Genomic DNA, 26,252 nt, shown 5'->3' with positions numbered 1-26,252 from the left:
ACCAAACAGGCTTAATCAGAGAGACCATAAATATTGTAGTGATCACGCATATGACGGAGTCGGTATCAGCTGAGAATTCTGGGACGGATACAGACGTACAGCGGATATTGTGAAAATCATACCGAGTTGTGCAACTTTCTCACGCCTCCAAATGACACTGGCTGCAAGCTACAATCGTGTGTCCGCTCCGCTCGTCTGGACTTGAGTGAGATGCGTTCTGCGGAAGTTATGACGATTGGCGATACGACAGCGTTGGGTTGTGATGTTCTAACGAATGGTTTGAGTAAACAATCAAAGTGCACCTTTTTTCTTTTTTTTATATTTTGATGTTTCATTTTTTGTATGAAATGATGTTCAAAATATAGATTTGTTAGCATGTATGGCAAAATAAAATTTTCCTTTTTGTTCATTCACCTAAAAAAATAATTCAGAATGGCAAAAACATGCATCTACCTGAATTGAAATTAGATTTTCAGTCACCAAATAGCAGTGCATCTATGCATGATAATTCAAATTGAACTGGTAACCAGTTGAAAATTTTTCGTTTAGTTGAGCAAACGACATACGAGGTCTGTTCAAAAAGTTCCCGGAATTTATCAATTGCGCGCGTCTGGAGAGTCCGGTGGTCAAATTTTATTTTTATTGTGTTGGTACATATGTCCCTAATGTATGGTGAAATTTTCAGCTGTATTCATTGTTTACATTTTGTCTTGTAGCGGCTGGTGTAGACGAGTTTTTTTGAGCTCGGCGATTTTTGTTAGTTTAAACAATGGAAGAATGGAAGAGTCAAAGAATTTGTATTAAATTTTGCGTGAAAAATGAAATAAAGTGTAACCAAGTGTGTGAAATGTTACAGAGAGCCTACGGTGAGTCTGCTATGAAAAAAAACAAGTGTTTACGTGTGGTATAAGCGTTTCCAAGATGGCCGCGAAGACGTTGAAGACGACGAACGCTCCGGTCGACCCAGCACGTCAATAATCGATGAAAATGTGGGAAAAGTGGAAAAAATGATTATGAATGATCGCCGAATCACTATTAGAGAAGTTGCTGATGAAGTTGGCATATCAGTTGGCTCATGCCATTATATTTTTTCAAATGTTTTGGGCATGAAACGAGTGGCAGCAAAATTCGTTCCAAAACCTGCTCATTCATCGTTGCTTATTCGTGATTTTTTGGCTAAAAACAAGACTTTAATCATGCCCCAACCTCCTTATTCACCAGATATCGCTCCGTGTGATTTTTTCCTGTTCCCAAAGTTGAAGAGACCCATGAAAGGACAGCGTTTTTCATCGATTGAAGAGATAAAGGCAGAATCGCTGAGAGTGCTACAGAGCATTACAAAAAGTGACTATCAGGGGTGTTTCGAAGACTGGAAAAAACGCTGGCATAAGTGTATTATATCTAGGGGGGATTACTTTGAAGGGAATCATATAGATGTAGACGAATAAATAAATATTTTTTTAGAAAAATGAGAATTCCGGGTACGTTTTGAACAGACCTCGTACATTGTATCGGAGCAAATATATTGCAATGAAAGAAACATGTTGACAAACTACGACTCCTGACTCCTGTTTTTGTTTTTCCTTTTCAGTGATGGTATAAAATTTTTAGCACACTTTACCCTATATTTCCGGATCCGGAAGTCGGCCATTTTGTGTACTCGACGAACTGAGTCGAATGGTATATGACACTCGGCCCTCCGGGCCTTGGTTCAAAAGTCGGTTTTCACAGTGATTGCATAGCCTTTCTATATGAGAAAGAACTAGTTCTTTTAAAAGAACGAATGGGCAGTAGTTCCTTTTTCTTCAGTTCAAAGTCGTGGGACTTTTTTTTTTCTAACGCATAACCTAACAAAACTAAGCTCTCGTTTAGTCTTTGAACAAACAAATCAACTTTGAAAAGAACGAAAGAACAGTTCTGGAGAACTAGTTCTTTCAATAGATCTCTGCATCACTGAACGGTTGTTTGAAATGAAATTTCTGTTTTGCCCATCTTTAGTTCATTGGTTAATCTGGAAATAGTTTAACTAAACCATGTTTCCAACATCTCTCGCACAGTTTTGAGCTTGCATGCTTGCAGTTGCGAGCTCACAGAAACCAGAAACGAAACAAATCATTCAACGTTTCCAATCACATGCGGGGTTTTCGCATTTGCAAAAATAATATAAATATTACATTTTTGCAAACATCAATCATTTAGCGTCACGGCGAAGTCGAAGAACAGAAATTTATAACGAATAAGTGTGGATTTTCGCCATCAAAACTGCTTGCAGCAGAATCAAAACCCAAGAGTGCGCCAATTTGAGCAACAATCGCACATGTGCCCCACACATGCGGTCCGTGTGAGGGTGGCAGTTGCTCGATTGACAGTGATTGTTATTGATACGACCGAACGTGCACTTTGCTGGGCGGGATTTTTATTTTTACTTCACACAATGCCTACAGCGGTGACAGTTTCTAGTTGGCATATTTCAAGCGTGTAATTTTGAAACGGAACAATAATAGGATTCTAATGTGCGTATGCTGCAGCGATTTAATCCTTTATCGAGATGTTACATCAGCAACCGTGCAGCTGTCGAATTCCGTGCGGTGAGCCGCAACTCCTGCTACGCCCTATGTCGAAGAGATTAGGCTTGATACTTTTTGATACTGTTGTGATGAATTCTGGGTTGACCGTGGAAAGGGTTTCAACAAGTTGAACGGTTTGCGGTGATGCAGTAATCCTGTAATTGCAGGTGGAGACTGCCGCCTAACTCTTTTGCTTCGGTGGTGCTCTTTAATCATGGTTTGGTTGAAATTATGCTTTAATTATGCTACAGAATGGCAAATTGCTTTCCAATTTTATAGTAAACTGTTGAGATGTGTTATAGGGGGACTTTCGTTTTCCGAAGGTTGAACTCTATAGCATTAGTCAGTTTTCCAAACATACAGTTATTTTTTCAGATTTTGAAAAGAAAAAAACATTTGGCAGCTCTGCTAGCAGTTTACGATTTATTCAAGCATCAGTGAACTAATCAAAAAAGCAAATGGTGGCTTGACCGCGTTTTTAAACCAGTTTATCAAATTTAAAGTTGATAAGAAGATTTTAGAGTGGTTCTACGGAGCCGTTAAAGTCATGTATCTACGTGTTATAGTACCAAGATGACAATGAACAAAATATCCCTGGGCTTTGGATGATGAGCTACAGGGCGCGTACCCCCGCCTGGCGGATGGGGGTGGGAGTCAATTCACACTAAAAGATGAAAATTATTATGTTGTCTGGATCGATCACGGAGTGGACAGGACTAATAATGCTTGAAATTGACAATAGGTCATTAGGTGGTTTCGAGCATTCTTATGCCTGGAATTAGTCACCAATTTGAATTATTTTGATCTAGTTGGGATGAATATTAATATATCATATTCATCCTGAACTTGGTGAATTTAATTCTAAAAGGAGGACTATTGTTATCAGGAACAGGAGTAAATTGATATCTCATGAACCGTTCAGGAACTTTCAAACCTTTCCGATCCGGCTCGGTATCGGTAATGTTTACAAATTGCAATGACGGCGAAACTGATTAATCAGATGTGAATACACTCTCAAATCGGGAAAGGTTTGAATGTACTTAGATTTCTCCAACTTGGACACATATGTCACCTTCTAACTAAGAGTGTGAGATGTGTGTTTCTGGAAGAGAACGGTTCACGTGGACCATTTCAACCAATCACACCTAGTATTTCTTCACGAAATACATGTAGTTCTTGTTTCCTGGATGCGTGCTCAACACTAGAAGGCCCAAAATTTAGTATAGACCTAAATTGCTCAAAAGCAGTCAAAATGATTGAAAGAGAGAAAGACAATAATATAAACTGTGACAGAATAAATAAAAGCTAGTGCAGTGTGCCTAAGTGCATATATCGTTAAATAAAGTATTAGAAAAGTTCACAGAATTTCAAGCAATCCTTCCATTGTTTACATATTGTGACTTTCCTGGGCAATCTAGTGTTAAATGCGCATCCGTACATTATATAATTTAACAAGCTTACTAACACCTGATTTTATTTTATTTTTATCACGAGAAACTATCGAAATAAAAGATTATAGACAAAAACGATATGGAGCGGAAAAATCCTAGGGTGCCACAGGAATACCAAAATGAAATTGAAAAAAAAACCAGAGCCCCAGTAAAACGACGAAAAATAGGTATTTTCATGTAATAACTCATTTGATGACATATTAACTTTTAGTAAGTCACAATATTTCTATTTTTATTATTACTTTTATTATTATCATTATTATTATTGTTGTGATTGTCACTATTCTTATTTCTTATTGATATTATTATTGTTATAGTAATTATTATTATTTCTTTATTCTTGATAAATTATCACATTGAGATATCAACAGGTTTCTCTGGCATAGTAAAAAAAGCGATGCAATGGGGAAAAGGAAATGTAACGTAACTTCGACAAAGATAGAAACAATCAGAGCAGATTAGAATGGATAGTGTAAGTAGACCAAACATATCTACATTGATTAGGGAACTTCAAAGTAATAATCGTAAGTACAGCTTCAGACATTAAAGACTATATAGGAAAGCAGAGCCAAGACCGAAGCAGATACAAAGCGAAATTTTCCAAAGTCTCATCGACGAGGACATTTAAGACACAGAAGCAAGCTGGTAGGATGACAAAATACTAATAAGATACAGACGCACGACTCAATGATTGACTGGTTACAGAAGCACACACTTCCTGCCCAAGTGACAAGCTCTCTGAACTTGCAATAGAAGATATTCGTATCTTTCGTTGCAAATTGATAACCGTAAAGGAATCTGTCGCTTGGGTTACATACTGGAGGGAACCTATCAATGATAGGCCGGTTTCCTCCTTCGTTACTAGTGTTCATTTGGGCACCATAGCCTAGTTCGTCCGGTATGGAAAGTGCGGATCGTTGTAACCACCCCCCTTGGCCAGAGTAGCCCATAAAGGAAAAAAAAAAGACAACGATGAACAAAATATCGATGTACCAACTTCTATGGATGATGGAAAATATGTTGCTACTATAAAGGCTATGCATGATGACAATGATTCTGAATATTATGCCTCCAATGTTTCGAATCCTGTCCAAACCCCAGACGAAGCTGAGGGCTCTACTAGTAGAGATGTTAAGGTGAAATGTAGCGGAATGCGAAAATCGCGTTTTTGATCAATTATTCAAAAATTAGACCGATTTTCGAAAAACCAAAAACACTTAAGTTTTCGAAATCAAATTTATCATAACTAAGTATTCTTAGAATTTTGAAATTTTGCTTTGGCGAGCCGTAATTGGTTTTTGAAATGTATAAACGGTTACTGTTCCGTTCCACGGGGACGATTTTAGAACTGAAAAGTAGTGTTTGTAGCAGAATTTCACAAAGAATCTGAAAATGCAACTCAAAATTATAAAATATTAGCTAAAACAACCGAAATTGGAAAAAGTTTTCATAAACTTTTCCGCATTTTGTTTATTGCTTGCGCGCTGCTGTTTCGTATTGAGGTGGTGTGAGAAATGCACGGTGGGCACGGTGGCATTATATCGTGAGCAAAAATTACATATAAAATAATGACGCGAATTTATGCACCATTGGGTTTTGTGTTGAAATAAAAACTAGTTGAATACAATAAAATGGGTATTATAAGAAATCGTTTATTTTCTAACTAACTGTTATTTATAATGCTAATAATGTCCAATTCTGTTGAGTTCAATGAATTGCAAGGTCTTGGTATTAGATTTATTGTTGAATATGACCATTTGTTTCAACAGACTTTGCAGACAAGGAGTGGCGGAACCGTATTGGGAGAATACTGAATCCACACCAGGAAAATGTCTGGGTGTGGAAGTCTTGGAATTACATTCCTTTTGAGAAATTTGGCTTTTCTGTTTTAACAGACTTGGCAGCCGACTCATAGCATAGCTTCGATTACATGGCTAGTACTACGATCCTATTGACTCAACAGAAATAATACTTTCTACTTATTCGAAGATGATAATGAAAGTCAATTAGAATGGAACATATTGGCATTGAATGTATTCGATAAGTAAATTCGACCGCGCTCTATCATGCGAGTCAAGTAAATACTTTTACGTAAATTCTATCTCATCAGCGGGAAGGGCCTGGTGAACGACTGGCAAAGATATCGAAAATCCTTGAATGTTATCTCGTCTTCAATCGTTCTTTTGAAGGAGAATCCATGCTTGCTACTAAACTCAGACATATACATGGTTAGCAAGTTGGTCAATACATATACAAGTTGGTCAATACATATACATATGTTAGTAATTCATAATTACTCATGATTTATAGCTCTAGTGTAAGAGTAATCACTAACAATAACGATTGAATTAGCATATATTTAAATTGTGAAGGATTCAAAAATACATTACGTCCAGTCTTTTTTACAAGTCAATATAACGAAAGGTAAACCCACTGCGCTCAATCATTGAAAAAAGTTTTTGTTTCTATGTGTCCGTTTTTCTTGGTATGCTTTGTGCGACGGTTCGTTCAACTGAAGCGGATAAAATTTTGCGCGCATTTTATGACGCTACATTTCACCTTAATGATAACATTGCCGTTCTTTCTGATGGAATTATTGACAAACCTAACGTCAATATCGAAGCCGATAGAAGTACTTTGGTGAGTATTTTCAATATCTGAATCTTATCTAATCCTAATTTTAGGCCTTTAAATTTAATTTGATTTTACGTTTCTTTTTAGACTCATCAGTGCGTAGCAGTTTATGTTGAAACTGCTACGACCTGACGGTTCAACATAAACCGCTAGGCAGACGTAAAATTAATGCTATTTGCAACACATTATTTGATATTACACCTAAGTGTAATATCAAAACTGACGTCCCGAACGAAACGAGTTTCGGCTTACTGGCCGTACAGATTGTGGTAAGTTTAAGAGGTAAAATATTTTTACCCCCTAATTTACGCTAGGTGCATTTTAAATTTAATTCTGAAGTGATTCATTAGTGTCTCGAATCAAAGAATGAATTTATTGTTAGTATGGGATTCTGATATAAAAATATATTCAATAATATCAGAAATAAATGTTTATAGGAGAGACGAGCAGCTTGGATAAACTTATAAAAAGCAAAGTCAGGATACAATATTCATATGCGGAACTTGACTTTCTGTTTTAACTGACTTCGCAGCCGACTCTTAAAGTGTACAGGATTGTTGCATAATCAGTACTAAGAATCCTTTCAAGTCAGGAGTCAAACATACGATATCTGGCTTATTAGAGCGGCGCCGACTCAGGGCATTTCTGATTATTGTAAATAACAGTAAGAATACGTATCTTTTGCCTTTTTTGTATATAAAGGCTATGTCATTGCAGCAAAACCTGTTCTTTTAACTGCAACCCGGAGGGAAAATGTCACTACAAATGGACTCAAATTTGACATATGTTTATTTTTAATGAAAGTGTATTGACGTCAAAGTGAAATTAAATTATGAGTAAGCATGCAGTTGTAGGCTAAAGCGACTTCTATTCGTGAACTATATAATTTTCAAATTAAAAGAGCATCATACATATTTAATAATTTACAGTTGAAATTAAAAGATGATACGAACAGTGTTAGAGAGTTTTCCATAGACTGGATTTTAAATAGAGTAGTGAAGAGAAACAGATATTGGAAAACAATAACCAACCGTTCTTTTGAGAAATTCAGAAATTGGGCAATCAATAATTCGAGCTAGCTTGAAAGGACCGCTGTCCAAAGACAATAAAAAGGATCTTGCTAACATCATAGCCAATCATCACAGTGACGATATGGTATGAGGAAAAAAATCTGTCATATATATGTGCATAATTTCAGGTTACTTACTACATTCCGGCAGCAGCTCCGAACCGAAAAAATCCTGGGGGATTCATCTACCAAGCTTACAAGCGATTAAAATGCTCAATTCGCAATCGAGAACGGAGAGAACTATTGTTGCAAAAGCAGTGAAAGAAAATAATCGATCCCATAACGAAAAAGAGCAGGCCAATGCATACATGGCTTGCTCTTAATAACGCACCATGGGAAACTGTTATAAAAATGTGGAAACTCACTGAAACGTCCCATTTTCATCATATGAAAACATTGAAACCTACCGATATCATAGCAAATTATCGGCACTATGCTGCACCTCTTGGATATCAGCTGGTAAGAAAGTTAATAAAGATATTAGCAGTGTATTTTTTACTAGCAATTCTATTTATTCAGATTGATGCAGATTTCCATTTCCTTGGATTCACGTAAGGCATTGCCAATTGGGTCGACGTGATAAAAAAGTTGAAACCGTACTTTATCCTCATAGTACACGACCAGTTTTCAACGGGTGTGTTTGAGTACATGAACCATGATGATGTTTCACAAGGTTGAATTGTGAAAAGTAAATTATAACAGATTAATGTAAACAGTTTTATATTCCAGATGTTCTTATTTGTTGCACTTTAATTCTACTGAACTGTTGTGTAAAGCCGAACAAGATAAGTCGAACAGTCCGTCCCACAATCTTTACTGCTCAGGAAGATATACTTTTGTTTGCTGAAAGCGTAGAAAGTGGAGTGAATTCGATACATGAATTATTTGAATCAAATGCAGCGCAAAATATTTCTCCTCATCCAAAAATCATCGCAATCGGATCTAGTTATAAGGATCTCACTGGAGAGTTTTATGTTATATTTGAAAATATTCGATACCAAATCAATTCAGCAGCCCGTGCTGTAGATAAAGGGTGATTTTTTAAGAGCTTGAGAACTTTTTTAAACAATAAAACGCATAAAATTTGCAAAATCTCATCGGTTCTTTATTTTAAACGTTAGATTGGTACATGACATTTACTTTTTGAAGATAATTTCATTTAAATGTTGACCGCGGCTGCGTCTTAGGTGGTCCATTCGGAAAATCCGCTTTTTTATCGACAAATTTTGTTCAGCGATTAGGCTCATTTCTGGTTGAATGGCTACGTAAATAAGCAAAATTGCCGCATTTGGAGTGAAGAGCAACCAGAAGCCGTTCAAGAACTGCCCATGCATCCCGAAAAATGCACTGTTTGGTGTGGTTTGTACGCTGGTGGAATCATTGGACCGTATTTTTTCAAAGATGCTGTTGGACGCAACGTTACAGTGAATGGCGATCGCTATCGTTCGATGCTAACAAACTTTTTGTTGCCAAAAATGGAAGAACTGAACTTGGTAGACATGTGGTTTCAACAAGATGGCGCTACATGCCACACAGCTCGCGATTCTATGGCCATTTTGAGGGAAAACTTCGGAGAACAATTCATCTCAAGAAATGGACCGGTAAGTTGGCCACCAAGATCATGCGATTTGACGCCTTTAGACTATTTTTTGTGGGGCTACGTCAAGTCTAAAGTCTACAGAAATAAGCCAGTAACTATTCCAGCTTTGGAAGACAACATTTCCGAAGAAATTCGGGCTATTCCGGCCGAAATGCTCGAAAAAGTTGCCCAAAATTGGACTTTCCGAATGGACCACCTAAGACGCAGCCGCGGTCAACATTTAAATGAAATTATCTTCAAAAAGTAAATGTCATGTACCAATCTAACGTTTAAAATAAAGAACCGATGAGATTTTGCAAATTTTATGCGTTTTATTGTTTAAAAAAGTTCTCAAGCTCTTAAAAAATCACCCTTTATAATCATCAAGATGTGCAATGTTATAAATTTTCCATTTTCGAAAGTCACCAAACTTGCGTGGTACACTGTTGAAGAAATTCAGTACAAGGAAATCGAAACCATAAAAAAAATTATGAGATGAGTAAATCATTGAAATGTTTCAAAACAGGATGCCAACAGATGTATAGCACACTTGAAAACAATCTTGATAATCCGCTTCGATCAGTTCGTGCTCGCATCTCATCCGATACAGTCGAAAATTGCTTACGGTCGAGACGATAGAAACAAAGACAATACAGTATAGTGAACAATAGAGTGTACGAAATGGCCAAATACGATTTAACAAAGCCTGAAACTGACGCCAGCGCGATTTCCCTGTCGTTTGCTGGCAGATTCGGGCCTGCAGAAGATCCGGATTTCTGGTTTGCGTTCACCACGTTCCACACGGTGAATATCTGGTGTCGGGAATGATAGAAGCGATGATTACTAACTTGCCTTATAGCTTGGCACTGGGGAAGGAAAACTATCTTATGGTGAACTGATAGAGGGAAACCCAAGGTATTTTAGATTACCTAAAACTACACACCGAGGCGCGGAACAAAATTAAACCACTCCTGACTCTTCCACGATCAAGATCAAAGTGGATCTTTGGAGTCCTCAGATTAAGCGTGAGTAAAATATTCCCTTCCGGAACTAAGTAATTAATTACGAAGTATTTCGAATCTCTCCTGCATACGATTCCAATCTCCCCCGAATATTCCCAGAGCATTGACCCTAACAAAGAAGTTCGAATCAGTCCGAATGATCCCTTTTAAACCCCAGAGAAAGACATATTCTTCTCCGTATATCGCATTATCAAGTTTATAAATTAAGAAAAAGAAACATACTTCAAATAGGAGTGACGCCAGTGTCGTGACCACCCGTCGAACGTAACTCAGTTCTAACCAGTCAACCAGGTCCGGCGGGATAGTGCCTACTATAATATTCATTGCTACTCGAATGGCGCTCTCGAGAGAATTTATTTAGAATTGTTTGCGATACTAAGAGTTGGCCATCAACGCGAGAGGCCATATAATACTTAATTTATTCGGTAATGCTACACTATTCTTTAAGCTTCGACTCGTTAGTGCAGAGCAGTTCAAATTGAACTGCTTAGTGCAAAAACTTAGACAGTCAATTTGAACCGCTAAGCAGACGTCAGGGCTTGTATTGTGAATCCCCAAACGATCGAAGCAACAAAAAACACCTGCTGTGACAACTTGGCTTTGACATAACTGAATGAGAGACTTATATTAGAGAGAAACTGGATGCGTGAGCGTATACGTTACTGAGCAGACCAGTTCCCTTGCTTGGTAAATTGTCTCTGCTCTCAGTCTCATTTAACACATAAACTAAGCAATCTCTAGCAATGTAAAGAAATGAAGGGGTTAGTACTGTACGAGAATTAAGAACTTTGCTTCACGGCGTGCTACAAGATGCAAAGCAAGGTCATACAGGCATTGTTTCAGCGTAGGTTTACAGAAATTATTTTTGAACGTTTGTACTCCAAGACCAAATTTGATTACATTTCAAAAATATTTCAAGCATTGTGTAGCATAAATTCTGCATTTGAGTCCGTTTTCAAAACGATCTCGTGAGTTTAAACAGTGTATATAACCTAGAAACACAAAAATCATTGTTCTTTAAATTAATACTTATCGGAACTAAATGTTATGAATCTAGTTTTCTTATAGGCATTTTCAGTATGAGAACCATTAATCAAATGCTAACCTCATGAAGCATAGTCATCAGCTGTCGCACATCTTCACGAACTAATGAACGAACGAAGCAACTCTCCTTGTTTGGGTTGCGCTGTGAATTCTACCTAAGGCTTTTGTTAATATTCGTTGCTTCAATTTGCAAGCTTTGGCAGACGCTATTTGCGAATATAAAAGTTACCATACAAAATATAAGCGCCATGCAGCATTCGGCAGCATGAACTGATTTGCCCACGATAGATGTGAGCGATTGTTCAGCTGACGGCAAACAGCCTTTGAATTTGATTTCTCGCACTTCTTCATCATCAGTCATCTCCGACCGGTTGCACCCACAGCCGCACTTTTCGCAACACACGAATCCATTAATATAAATTTTGAAATCATTTTTGATGAAACAGAGTTCAGCCTCCGAGGTCAGCTCACGATTGGGGAATGGGTACTACAAAGCACGGAGCGGCCGCGCGGTTAATTGTTCACATCCGCTGTTGCGTTAGTTAGTTAGTACTCACAGTTCATGTGGCCTTGTTTTCGAGTGACCGAGTTTGTTCCAAAGTTAGAATAATAAACAAACCATGATTCATCTCGCTACGATTGTCTTCGTTCGGTTTTAGCGGAATGGCAATCAAAATAAATTGAACCATGTGACAAGTTTGGATTGGATCGTTCCATCGCTGGTTTAATCCGTTCCCTGAATGGGTGGAAATTGTTCGAGTCGAAGATAGTAGGAGGAGGACACGGTTCGTGGTGCACTAACTTCCCGATCGCGTGACAATTTACCTTCATTAGTTATGGGAAACGCTATCAACGAAGACAATATCAATAAATTGTACTGCTCTCAACAGCTATTTGCTTCCCTTCGCCAAAAGGCGGTAAACGTTTTGTTGCTCCGGAGAACGGAAATAAAGATATCAATAATGTCAATTTGTCTCCGTTCGCCTTGGACCGGTCCCAATTGGATGACCACCATCAAGGGGAACGATTTTTAGCGTTGGCGACAACGTCAACCAATACTGCGGTCGATACACATATGCCAAAAAGTAAGTGGTTTTTGCGGGTAGGTTTTTATTTCTATCACCTCGCAACTGCCACCGACCGACCGGGAAGCTGCATACGAAGTCAAACCCAGAAACAACGGTAGCGTACCGTACAGGTAGCGAGATACGAATTGGCATTGGATCGCATTCCCAGAGGCATCATTTATATTCGGTACCGGAGAAGGAAAAAATTGACTTCCAACTAGCTAAACGTCGCTGTTAAACATTATGTTATTGAAAGTGTCATGTCGGGTCCCTTCGGTAAGTAAACCGAGCCGATTTGAAATGAGGATTGTAGCCATTAACAATTTGGCGGAATGGTGAAAAAGCCGAACCATTCGGAATGGCAAAGGCTCTGCCCGATTTGAACTGTTGGGATTTTTGACGACCGTTTTTCGGTTTGGTAGGACTATGCTGAACAAAAATTAAACGAAAATGCGTCTATAAAATGTTACTGGAATTCGTGAGGAAACTGCGGCCTTTTGGTTTTATCGACAGAGGGGATGGATTTGGGTGTAGTTCTGGACGTGGGAAAAATCTCTAATTGTTCGATGTATTATTTGATACAAATTATTGAATATATTCATACATTCAAGAAAACGATAGTCCTGCATGTATTTCTGTAAAAACTAGAGAACAATTTAATAAAATCAGAAATGCAATACAAAATATAATTATGTAATGATTATGATCTGAAAAGCTCTAGATTCTGATGTTTTAATCAATTTATCAGTTCGAAACTCAAATACATTGATCAGACCGAACATCCTACACTGTATCAGTTCAATGTTGAACTATGCTGAATAAATAATACTAACGCGTTTCTGATGGAGAGTTCATATTCCTTCACCCATCCTCCCTGAAGGGCCGCCAGCCCGTGTATCCATTTTCCATCATTCATTAGCATTATTCCTCCACACCCTGATGTCGCTCGCCTAGCAATACCGGAAAGTGGGAATTAAAATTACGTTACCGATTCGATATATGCATGGCGTTGGTGAGATATGCATGCGTACAGGAGGGCTCGTAAAAAAATAAGTAAACCATAAAAAAGGAAGTCACGTGGCGCGTCTTGTTACATCGTCCACATCGTCGTCACCATCTAGCGGGTAAGAATTGATCGGTCACATTTAATAGGTTATGATTGGCTCTAGTGGGAAAAACAAACTTATCGATCGATCTTCCGCTCATCAACCGCCACCGCGCACCGTTTCGCAGCTAAGGGCCATATATCAAGCTAATCAGTCGAGCATGCATATGATGCTTGTGATAGTAGGACAACCGGCAGTTGACAATTGAACACCGGATTATTCAATAAACGACAATGATTAAGACGGCAGCGCCTGTTGACTTTTTATGACAATATTTGGCCATGCCTAATTAATAAGTTATGCCTTTTAAATAACTAGACAATAAAAAGTAAACAAGACGTCAATTCACTTACTGCGTGCGAGGGCATAGGCTTCGTTGCTTTTGGTTGGCACGTAGCGCTACGCAGTGGGATGAATTTTCCCGTTTTACCCACAACGGGTAGAATACATCAGGGTGATGAGTTTCACTTTCGAATTTTAAAATCGAAAAAATGAATGTTTCTTTGGAATCTTGTTGCTTGATTAGTTACTCCTCCTTTTATCTGATGGCAGGATCATAGCCCGTATTTTTAGAGGCATACCGAGGTGTCTCTGCATTATTGGCAGGAAGCTTTCCTAATATGCAACCATTTTTTATGATTCAAATGTTTAAAAATTTTTGTTCACATTGTAAACTGTTTGATTTTCAACTTTGATTTGATATTACGGACTCAGAATTGAATTAAAACAGTTGCAATTATTGTATTACCTAATTAGGGTCGTTCGCCGGGGCAATTTCTTGAATCATTTTGACGCTCATTTTGAATATACCGTTAGTTGGCACAGTAGTCATATGTGTCATGATGGCACCACTTATACACTCGTACTTACAGTGTCATACAGCAATCGATTCAGCTAGACAAACTGAGTAAATGTCCGTGTGTATATCTGTATGTGTGTTGTCAACAACGAGGTCGAGATCTAAGAAATGATTGGACCGATTTTGATCAAATTAGTCAAATTTTACTTTTTGAGTTGTAGTTTTATGTCAAAATTTTGTTTTTCGGCAATATCTTTCACAATCGACCTTGAAAACAGAATATATCTTTAGACTTAGATTCCGCATAGTAGTAGCTTTTTAACAAGCTGTAGATTGTTAAAATCCGTCCATTTTTAACGGAGATATCGATAATTTTGTGTATGCGCCTTTTCGCCTTATTCCAGTAATAGGAGTTTTACGCGCTTGATGATTAAGCGATGTTTCGGAGCAAAGATTTTCAATACTGTTTTATGCAATTGTTTCTTAGCACCTTGGACTATGCACACTTTTTTCATAACGTTTCGATTTTAGCACGGCTCGTTTTTGAAATTATAATTGTTCGAACATGACATATGTATTAGAAAGATGGAAGTGTTTTCAAATTCAAAACAATTTCATATTTATAGTTATGTCAAAATTTTGTTTTTCGGCAATATCTTTCACAATTGACCTTGAAAACAGAATATGTCTTTAGACTTAGATTCCGCATGGTAATAGCTATTTAACAAGCCGTAGATTGTTTGAATCCGTCCATTTTTAACAGAGATATCGATAATTTTGTGTATGCGCCTTTTCGCCTTATTCCAGTAATAGGAGTTTTACGCGCTTGATGATAAAACGATGTTTCGGAGCTAAGATTTTCAATACTGTTTTATGCAATTGTTTCTTAGCACCTTTTACTATGCACAGTACCCTTTTTCATGACGTTTCGATTTTAGCACGGCTCGTTTTTGGAAATATAATTGTTCGAACAAGACATAGGTATTAGATAGATGGCAGTATTTTCAAATTCAAAACAATTTCATATTTATATTGATTTATACTGCTTGCAACAATTATTGCTGGTAGAACACAACTTTTTACACGCTTATACCATTCGAAGAAGTTCGTCGAGATAAGCAAATTTGTGTGTGAAAAATAATTTCACTAATTTTTCTCGGAAAGGGCTTAACTGATTTCTACAAACTAAGACTCATATGAACAGTCCTATAATCCCATGTAAGGTATCTGAATTTGATTTGGATTCGACTGCTGGTTCCGGAACTACATAATGATATATGTAATGAAGTTAAAATAATGTCACTCGTTTTGCTCGTAGATGGTCGAACCGATTTCGTCCATCTAATATTCAAATGAAAGGTCTTAAGGTCCCATAAAAACTGCTTGCGACTTCTGGTTCAGGAGATACAGGGTGATTAGTGTAAAAATTTCACATAAAATCATCGGGTTCACATATTTTGAGAGTCAGTATTCGGTTTTCGATCTCAGAAGGTATCTAAAAATTTTATGTAAAAAGCATTTCAATTTCGCTAAGAACAATCCATTAGCTGACTTCGGTTGCACCAATTTCCGAATTCCGTTTCCGAAAGTATCGGGAATAAAAAGCTAAAAGAAGATTTTTCATGGAATGCTTAATCGATTGTCACATGGTTAGATTAAAAGGAATTATTTTAAAGTTTCATACAATTTGTATCTTCGATTCGTCTTACTGTTTCAAAATTACAAGGTAATAAGTGAATCATCAGTAGAATAATTTGATGAAAACTAAAAACATCGAAGAATATTCACGCGAAAAACATATGCTGATTGATAAAAAAGGTATCATCTTACTGCTAAGTGGATTAAGTAGGTTTTTATTTATCAACAGTGTTGCCATTTACTCAGATTTATCCCTAATGTATTTGTATTCGCACCGACAGATTTCGTACAGAATACGGATTTAATACATATATATAATGTAAGTAACTTTGCTCGAAATTTTATCGAGAAAGTTTACTGGAACAATAAAGGAATTAAAATTTTTTGTCAGAAATTCAACGCGTTGCACAATTTAGGGACTTAAATAAGTATTATATGATAGCACTGAACTGGTATGAAATCAAAACTAATACGATATAAATGTTACAATAACCCTAACTTTGCGTTTAAGTCATTTATGTGAAAATTAAATTCATAAAAATACTGCAGTTACGTAGCATCACAGTTGGTTCGATGTAATTATAAAACGCTAATATAAAATGCACAAGCATTAGAGATTTTATGCTGTAAATATTGATTTAGTGATATAATAATTACAATGTTGTTTTGCCATAATGAGTATTATGTTATTATAATACCGACATATTGCTTTCGTTTTTTTTCTTAGGAATCTTGACAGCTCTGTTTACCTGACCAAAACATAACATGAGCATAAAAAATCTTCAGATTAATTTCCTCAAAGGGCAGCTTTTCATTCATCAATTATAGGGACGAAGGAATTGCTGCCATTGTACTTTAAAATATAGCGGATTGATGAAAAGCAAAACTTCAGGGAAAAAATAAATAGCTTCATCGAATTTCTGAAATGAAAGTTTGGAAATCTTATTTTCATTTCGCTTGTTTATTCGACTAATTCTACTCATTGAAAATCAAATGTAATTTGAAATCGAATAATCAAACATTTCTACTAGACAGCACTGCTAAAGAGAAGTTTCTGCACAAAATAGCAATAAGATTTTAATTGAACATATTTCACTACACTCAAATCTGTTCGACGTGGTTCAAATAGAAGAAACAGCACTTCAATTAAGAACGCCAAGGGAAAGTTTCAAGCATCAAAACCAAATAATCAATCATAGGAGCCAAATGTTTGGGACCTACCCAACAAATACCTTGGAAAGGTAGTCAACATCACAATAGACATGCCCATTGTACTGTTCAGAGCAGTTCTTTGGTGCTTTTTCTTCCTTCCATTTCAGTTTTGTTAAGAATAAAGAAGAAAAAATAAATCAGGTGAATGTTTTTTTTATGAACACCAAACTTTGTATGCTTAATACCATTTACAAAGCTGTTTTAGGTCTTTCAATTTTGACATTTTAACATTGTGTTTTTTAACAACATTACATGTGCAAAAATCACGCAATCAACTTCTGCATTATTACAGTTGAATTTTTCGCCATCTGTTGTTTTATATCAGTTTTACAGTAGCATGAAGGAGATGATGAGACTTTAATGGTGATTCCATATTCGTATACAAGGAAAATATACAAGACCGTTTTGATGCTTATCAGTTACTTGGGTGTACTACAAAAAACCATTTTGAAAAATTGAGTCGAATGATGAATGAAAAGTTTGTATACATTTTTGTTTTTTATCACACAGGTGAGTGGTACGAATAAAATATCTGAGGAACCTCGGCAAATGACCCAACGGTTGAAGCCAAGGTCGAATAGAATAATAATAATAATAATAATAATAATAATAATAATAATAATAATAATAATAATAATAATAATAATAATAATAATAATAATAATAATAATAATAATAATAATAATAATAATAATAATAATAATAATAATAATAATAATAATAGTAATAATAATAATAATAATAATAATAATAATAATAATAATAATAATAATAATAATAATAATAATAATGTGTCGAAAAAAACTCCACACTATTTTTTGTTGTTTTTTCATGACCGTTCTGTGGACATGAAAATCGATAGCGCCGTATCAGCTAAAGCGCCTAGGTTTTATAATCACATGCGTAATTCGAGTGCGTATTTCACTTGAATATGCTGATTGAAATTTTCGGTTGTTTGGGGATACTAAACAAAAACTTGCAAGGTCTACTCTTTGTGTCATCGAATCGTATGAAAAAACACAAGCAGTTTCCGACGTTCTTCACGCGCTACGCGATGCAACATTTGATGAAATTTGGAACAAGAGCATTCAAGCTGTTACTGACTTTGAATTGATCGAGTTTCAAATTTCAAAACAATTCGAGCAAGAAAAAACTAATCACTTTAAATTTGAAAAATCGATAGATTTTGCTACCAAATCTTATTTTGAAATTTTGATCAATTGTTTTCTTCACTTAAAATTCAATTCGAAAATGATTCTGCGCGATTTTTCAAACTATTGGAAAGATTTGCAGTTGGTCAGCCAGTAGATATCGATGAAACTGGGAAATTTTATGAGAACAATTTTGACAAGGAAAGGTTACTCAATGACAGAGATATGTTTTTGCAACTACTGAAAAGACAAACTGGACTGGTAAATAGTCTGAGGGAAGTTGTAGATATCTAACAAAAATATAAGTGGAAATGAGGGCTTGTTACAGTACCAGGGCCATCTTGTTCGAATGAAAGAAGATCTTGCATGTTGCAAGATCGACTCAATAACGTTACTATTTTACATGTCCATCGTGACATAGCCAACAAACTCGATTCAGAAAAATTATTAGACGACTTTGTTTGGTACAAAGCACAGCTCTGTGCAAACGATTTTTTGTATATATTCATACGAGCTTTTATACGCTGTAATAAATCAATGACAAAAGTGCTTGTATATTCCTTTTCATTCATGAACTATAGAAACGCAGTCGATGACTTTTTTTTAAGTCGACTACCCACTCGGACCAAAAATGATCTGCCGGGCCTGTCCTTAAGGTCTGAGGACAGAGGGACACATGTTGAGTTTTAAATCGACCACGTGGCTCGCTCAATTCCCTTTGCGCATCGTTTTTCTCTTGTACTCTCTCGTATATGAGCAAACTGTACCGGGTTGCCAGCATACATTTTATTATTTTGATGAGAAGTTTTATCACATTAATCTATCGTATGGGTTGGACATTACATGGATTCCAATGAACAATGAAAAAATATTCAACTTTCGCAAAGATAGAATGTCTGTGTGTTTGGCAGCCTTGTCGAGCCAATTTTATTTCTCTCTCCCTTTTTTCAGAATGCTATGAGGAAACCAAAACGAAAAAAATGGCGGATGCATTGAAACTGACTTTGTTTCACAGAAAAATACAAGACTTTATTTTTATCGCGATAACATATATGTTTTTATGTAATAATCGTATCTAAACAAAATTATCTAGACTTTGTCACGGTAGATTTATGATACAAGCCTTCAAAGCCGAGATATTCGATGAACAAGTGGAGATATGCATTTCCGAGCGTTCCAATTTTCAACAGTTCTTCAATCAGAAAAAATACAACATGATCGCTAAACTCAATGAGTCATTCTGAAATTCTGCACCGTTTCCAAGAAAATTTAATTTGAAACGGGAAAATAGCAAAAAACCTACCACTTTACGGTACTGTCCTCAGCCCTTAAGAGAGATCTTAGATTATGGCAGAGAGGGAATGTTTACGCTCCGCTTATTTTACGGAAGTATAACGACTCATCGGACTCTTCCTTAGGTGTGAGTATGATTTGTTATTTATTTAGTTTATAAACTTCGAGTGCATATTTATACGAACGGAAGTGAAATTTTTTAGTAATTTTAACATTCACAAACGGTGCTAATAGCTACCTAAATCAAAATCTACGTGATCTTTTGAATTTAGAGTTGTGTAAATCGGTCCTGCCATCTCTGAGAAAACGTCTTGAGTTCCATTGTTGAGTTTGTGATATAAAAGCTGTACTCGAAAAAATGCTCTTTTGTTCTTTTGTTTATAACCTTTACTGGATGGGTAAAAATTGATGAAATTTTAGAAAAAAGGCGGTTACTTAATATCAGAGACATAACTGGATGTCGTGAATACGGATAAAACTGGCACGATTCCTTTACACTTCCGAATATCTGTTAGTTGATTGATTGCGTGAATTGTGCAAGCATTCCCTTTTTCACTACTAGAATTTGAAACGATGCACCTACTATTTCAGAAAAGTTTAGTTTTGAATTATTTGAGACTATGTCATACAACTGATTTTATCATAAAATTATGATCATATTTCCGATGGCATGTAGCAATAATTACGTTGATACGTTAGATTCAACAAGAGATATTCACGATCAAAAACTTATCGCTCTCTCAGAGGGTAAATTTTAAAAAGGGTAAAGTTATGTTTCCATGTACAAAATCTGGTTCTAGGTGATTGTCGAAATGCCTCGCCTTGGCAGCGGATTAAAAGCAAAGGAATACTACCCTGTGAACGTAAGGAAGAAGGGGAGTTTCATCGAGCATAATCCGACCCCTTTGAAAGAAAAATCAAAACAGTCAATTCGTCTAACTGAAACCTATAATATTCGTCAATTCGTCTAACTGAAACCTAGAATATTAGGACCGAATCGTGCCTGAAAGCTGTAGAAACCAAGACGAAAAGACGTATCTTTATGTGGAGATGATGATCGTTTTGATTCCGGAGTGTAATGATGGATCCATGTTCCATCCATTGTCACATATTGACGTAAAAAGATTTATTCATTACTTGTAAACATGACCGCTACTCTAAATCATCTAAACGTTGTTAATTTTGATCGACAAATAGTAAATGTGCTGACTAACGGAAATGTCCTGAAATTTCACACATAATCCTTTGAGAGTTGTTGTTTCATGTTAAACATGCTGATTGCATTTTTAATGCACTTACAACATCGATGCTTTTGAGTTTTTGCGCTAATCTAACAAAATATTTTCGTTTTTGAAGGGACAACATCATGTTTTGACTATTATTGTCTCATTTATTTACCTAATAGTTTCTGGAGCATAATAGAAATTATCACCTCCAATATACTCAATGCCTAATGTCCACAAATTCATCACCAAGGAAAGTGACAAGATTAATGATTCCCATGAAACAAACGACAACCCTTCCGCCCAAATTTCAACAAATCATATAAACGATCTTCACGCTATTTATTATTCTAATCACTACCCAAACCCTGCAAAACGGACTGGTTCAGTAGATGAAAAAGTTGAAAAATAGACGACCACATTTTTCGTCCAACTGTGTGTCACCCTCTATTAAAGAAATAAATAGCAATGCTGAGAGGCGTCTAATTGTTGGTGTTTTTTTTCTTCGCTTATCCATTGACCAGTACTAGTGTACCCGAAGTCACTCCCACAATTCAGAAAATTTAATAAAAACTTCACTTCGAGGTGATCATTTATTACTGCGCTCGAAGCCTTTTTCCTTCCGATCCGTGTGTTGAAGTATTGGAACACCAATAAAGAACAGTACAGGACAGTCATAAATCAAAGATATTTTGGCAATAAATAGATGCAATTGACATGTTTCAAATATTTGAAAAATGTTTGGTTCCACTTGCGAGAGCAATCGGTTGGTTTTTTAGCAGTGCCTCATTCAGAGGGTAGTAAATCATTGAACAGTGACTTGGTGGTATTTGCATCCCTCGAAGCTATCCCGTTGTCACCAATTTTTTTTCCTTCGTGAACTAAAAGCATTGGAAAAAAATCATGCTATTCAAATCACGTGTGCGAAAAATAGGAATGTTCTTATTGGAAAAAGGGAATATAAATAGATTATGGAAACGACTCGCGCGATATCATGTCTCGGCTTGCGAAATAGGATTACCACTTTTTGCATAATGTTAAATCAATTTTCGACGTGCTTTTCGGAAACAGCGAAAAGGTTATCGGATACAAGAGATTCGATTCCCGTTTTCGGTCCCACCCGAGCCGTCGAGGTGATGGATCGCCTGATGGATGAGATACCTAGCGCAACTAGTCGAAAGCAAATTTGTCTTCCAGTCGCACCGCCATCCGCAGCCCGCATCGAAAGAGGCAATTTTCCACGCCGCAAAGTAACAAAAATGTTGACGTCCAACAAGCACCAAATCGCGTGCTACAATCCCATGAACCGAACTACATGACTTACCATCATCGTCACTTTTCACCTCTTCATCACCCTCCCGAAATGCAACCAACAACCACTCGATCCGATCACCGAAGCCAGCCGCAGGGAAGGACATTATCTGCTTAGCACGATTATTTATTCGTTGGTTTCTAGCGGAGGAACAAATAGCATTACGACGCGTAACGGATGGTGATCCTTCTTGTTCATTTGTCTTGAAACGCAGTCATTTCTCGACCAGCATCATCGGATTAAACCTGCAACGGGGGAATTCGTTTCCATGGCACGCAGCAACAGGACTCCCCGCTTATGGACTCGCTACGTGAACACGTGAACCGCTACGAGCCAATGCGTCATTCACTGGTTGCAATTGATGTGGTCGGTAATTCCGAAAAGGATTCGTGGGAATTTCGGTCCGTACTGGGGAATTTTATCTGTATCACGAATTGTAATGGGTATTTTAACTGTTAATTGATACCGGTGTGGATTGAGTATGCGTAAGATAATATTTATGTTTATTGCTGATGATGGTTTTCCGTTGTAAAAGTCTGAGTTGTAGTTCGGCTATAAATTCGCCATGGTGACGCATGAATTCTTTTCGAAATCGAAAGCAGATTGATGTCTCAAATAGATGTAAATTTCTACTTTTAAATATTTTATTTCTCCTCATTCTAATCTGATTGTATTAGGTTTATTCCAATAATTTTATGAAAAATTTCAACAACAATAACTATACATAATAATTGTCTGTATTCTCCGATAAAGCGAGATTTTCACTTCTGATTATTTAGATTAGACATACGTGGACATTAAAAGTCGTAATGTTTTTAAAAAGGAAAGTTCAGTGAAGAGATATTTGAGTTGGATTAAGAGAAATCACAGTGAAAATTTTATCAATTTCCAAGATTTATTTATCAACAATCATAATCGATAAAATTCCCAATTTCCATTCGGATATTCGACAGTTTTGGAAATTAAAATGCAGACGTAAGAATCCACCAACCTACATCAGTCCTATATTCATTTTCAATTTCAATTCTTAATCTGGTAGAGTGTGTGATCAAATAGAAAACTAATTTTGAAGTTATGATGTTCGCTCTTATCGATTACACAATTTGCTGTTTTGGTCATTTTAAGTGGCAATAAAATCAAAATCGAAAGCAAAAAGATATTCTGATGATATCAAACATAATACTATTTTTGTTTTTGTTGTTGCGATGATATCCGTCTCTCTTTGATGACACTGATTCAATCGTGTGACGAGTTGCCGGTGAGCGTTCTTTGATACGATAAAAGCCATCCTTGCTTGCAACAATAAAAGAGTGCTTTAGTATAATAAAACCAGTACCAATCTCCACTGGGTTTCGAACCTAAGTGATTTGAATTCCGAACTCTGCGAATGCTATGGACTGTGACGTTAATTTGTAACTAGATGGAGAATTTTCGATCATATGACAAGCAGTGTTGATTCACAAAGATGTATGCAGGTAGTTTTAGTCGATGCGCACCGATAATCAAGTTTACTTATTTCTTTAGGAGAAATGTCGACCTTTCTATAAGCTACCCAAAATTAGGCCGTTATCTACTCAAACTTCGACTTGATAAAAAAAAGGGTCGTGTGCTTGGCATAACACCTTGGGAAAACTTATATTTACCTAAATTTTGAGGTCATCGCTCGTTACCTAAAATTGGGGAGATGCACTTAAGTTGATTTTTTTAGATGATTTTGGGTAGCGCTTTAGAGTGAAGTCTTTTACAACAAAGGTTCACTGGGGACGTGAATTAAGAATCTTACAATAAGCAATCCTAGATCATATGTTAATGTCGTGAATACGACTTACTTTACTATGGGGCGCCTTTTCGAAATTCATTCTCTGAAAGAGTGATAAGTTTTTAATCGTGAACATATCTTGTTGTATCGAACGTATCAACATAATTATTGCCACATGTCATCGGAAATATGATCAGCAACTTATGATAACATTTTCAGTTGAATGAAATAATCACAAATAATTCAAAATTAAAGTATTTGAAAATGTTTGGTATCAACGATAAAAGAATGACAAGTGCATCATTCCGGTTGGTTCAGGTGTAGAGCTCAGTTCCAGTTCTAGTATCAAGAATTTAGTTCAGCATTGAATCACGTTCGATCACGGGACGTTTGCAGAGTCAGTTTCGCTTCAAACAAGAGCGATTGCGTCATCCTGCTGCTGGTTGCTTGCATTGGACTAAAATGGGGAACATTATACTAAATCAGCCTTTCTTATTGATGTTTCATTCATTTTTACCAGAATCAAGTACCAAAGTTCTGGAACTGAAGCCGAACTTCCGAACTGGATTCTAGGTCGGGAATTTCGAAACGAATTCTGGGTCTGAGGTCAGGATTTATTCTAGACCTGGACTTTGGATCTGAATTTTGAATCTGAATTCTGGAACTGAAATAGTGGTTCAGATCTGAATTCAGTTCAGAAATTCCTGGCCGGATTTCAAATTTAGAATATAGTTTCAGAATTCTGAACCGGAAATTCTGGATCTTCAGACCGAAATCCAGGAACAGAACTCAGACCCGAAATTAAGTTGTATTTAATTAATTGAGTTATACACTGCATTCCAGAGTCCAGGTTCGGAGTTATAGAATTCTACTAGAATTTTGTTTCAAAGATCAGTTCTACAATTCTAGAAATGTAATTGAGTTTGAAAACTAGATTCGGAATATCTTTGAACTAAATTCTGAATCTTCTGAGCTGAATTCTGGATCCAAATTTGAAAACGAAATCCTAGATCGGAATTCTGTAACTAAAATTCAGCTGCGGATTAGACTCCGGGTCCAAAGTTTAGTGCTAGGATTCAGGTTCAGAATTCAGAACCAAAAAAGAATCATGGTCTCGAATTTAGTTCCACAACACAGATTCAGTGATGAATTTAACTGTTCAGAGTTCAGTTACCGAGTTCAAATTCAGAATCGAAATTAAGTTTCAGAATTCAATTCTAGCGTTCCGATAAAAAATTCGGTTCCTGAATTCCAGTTAAAGTATTCAGAAACTTTATCGTCAAAGAAACTGAACGATCCATTTTACTGTATTCACGTCATCGAGCTATGTCTCTGACATTACCCACCCGCCTTTTTCGATTCCAATTCATTTGCTTTCTTCAGACAAAATGGGTAAACATAGGTAATTCGTGGAAATCTAGTTTTTAAATATTAATGCAAAATCGTTGTACTATATGGAGCTAAAATATGATCTAACTCAGAATCTAAAATCTTTAAAGCTTTTTTTTCTGTGGAAAGTTGTTCCTTTTTTTTAATAGCTATTTATTAGAATATGTGTTAAAATTGAATTATTAATATTCAAATTGGGTGTTCAGCCACTGCCAATTTCGTACTGGTCATATGAGCACCGAAGACGATGAACGCAGTGGACGTCCAAAAGAGGCTGTTACCGATGAAAACGTGAAAAAAATCCACAAAATGATTTTCAATGACCGTAAAGTGAAGTTGATCGAGATAGCTGACACCCTAAAAATATCAAAGGAATGTGTTGGACATATTATTCACGAATATTTGGATATGAGAAAGCTTTGTGCAAAATGGGTGCCGCGTGAGCTCACAATCGATTTAAAAACAACAACGAAAAACCATGCTGAAATTGAACGAATTGGGCTTCGAATTGCTCCCTCATCCACCGTATTCTCCAGATTTGCCCCCCAGTGACTTCTTCCTGTTCTCAGACCTCAAGAGAATGCTCGCTGGTTAAAAATTTAGAAGCAATGAAGAGGTAATCGCTGAAACTGAGGCCTATTTTGAGGCAAACGACAAATCGTACTACAAAAATGGTATCGAAAAGTTGGAAGATCGCTATAATCGCTGTATCGCCTCTGATGGCAATTATGTTGAATAATAAAAACGAATTTTGGCAAAAAAATGTGTGTTTCTATTAAACGATACGAACTTTTCAGCCGTGTTAATGATTTAGAACATCGGTGATTGCAGTTAATAAAATTCTTTCATTTGGTGGCGCAAAAATGCAATCGATTATTTGAACTTCCTGTGAATCAAAATCATACAGATTAAGTAAAACGTTTTTTTTTATTTGAAA

The 26,252-nt window shown here is 36.5% G+C and overlaps 1 pseudogene; it reads left to right on the top strand.

The window, feature by feature from the left end:
• Window positions 1–2,548: 2,548 nt before the first annotated feature.
• LOC131429216 (uncharacterized) lies at window positions 2,549–9,799 on the top strand (annotated as a pseudogene).
• Window positions 9,800–26,252: the final 16,453 nt, after the last annotated feature.

Source organism: Malaya genurostris, chromosome 2 (genome assembly GCF_030247185.1).
Source record: "Malaya genurostris strain Urasoe2022 chromosome 2, Malgen_1.1, whole genome shotgun sequence".
NCBI lineage: Eukaryota > Metazoa > Arthropoda > Insecta > Diptera > Culicidae > Malaya > Malaya genurostris.
This window is presented reverse-complemented; position numbering and strand designations above follow the sequence as displayed.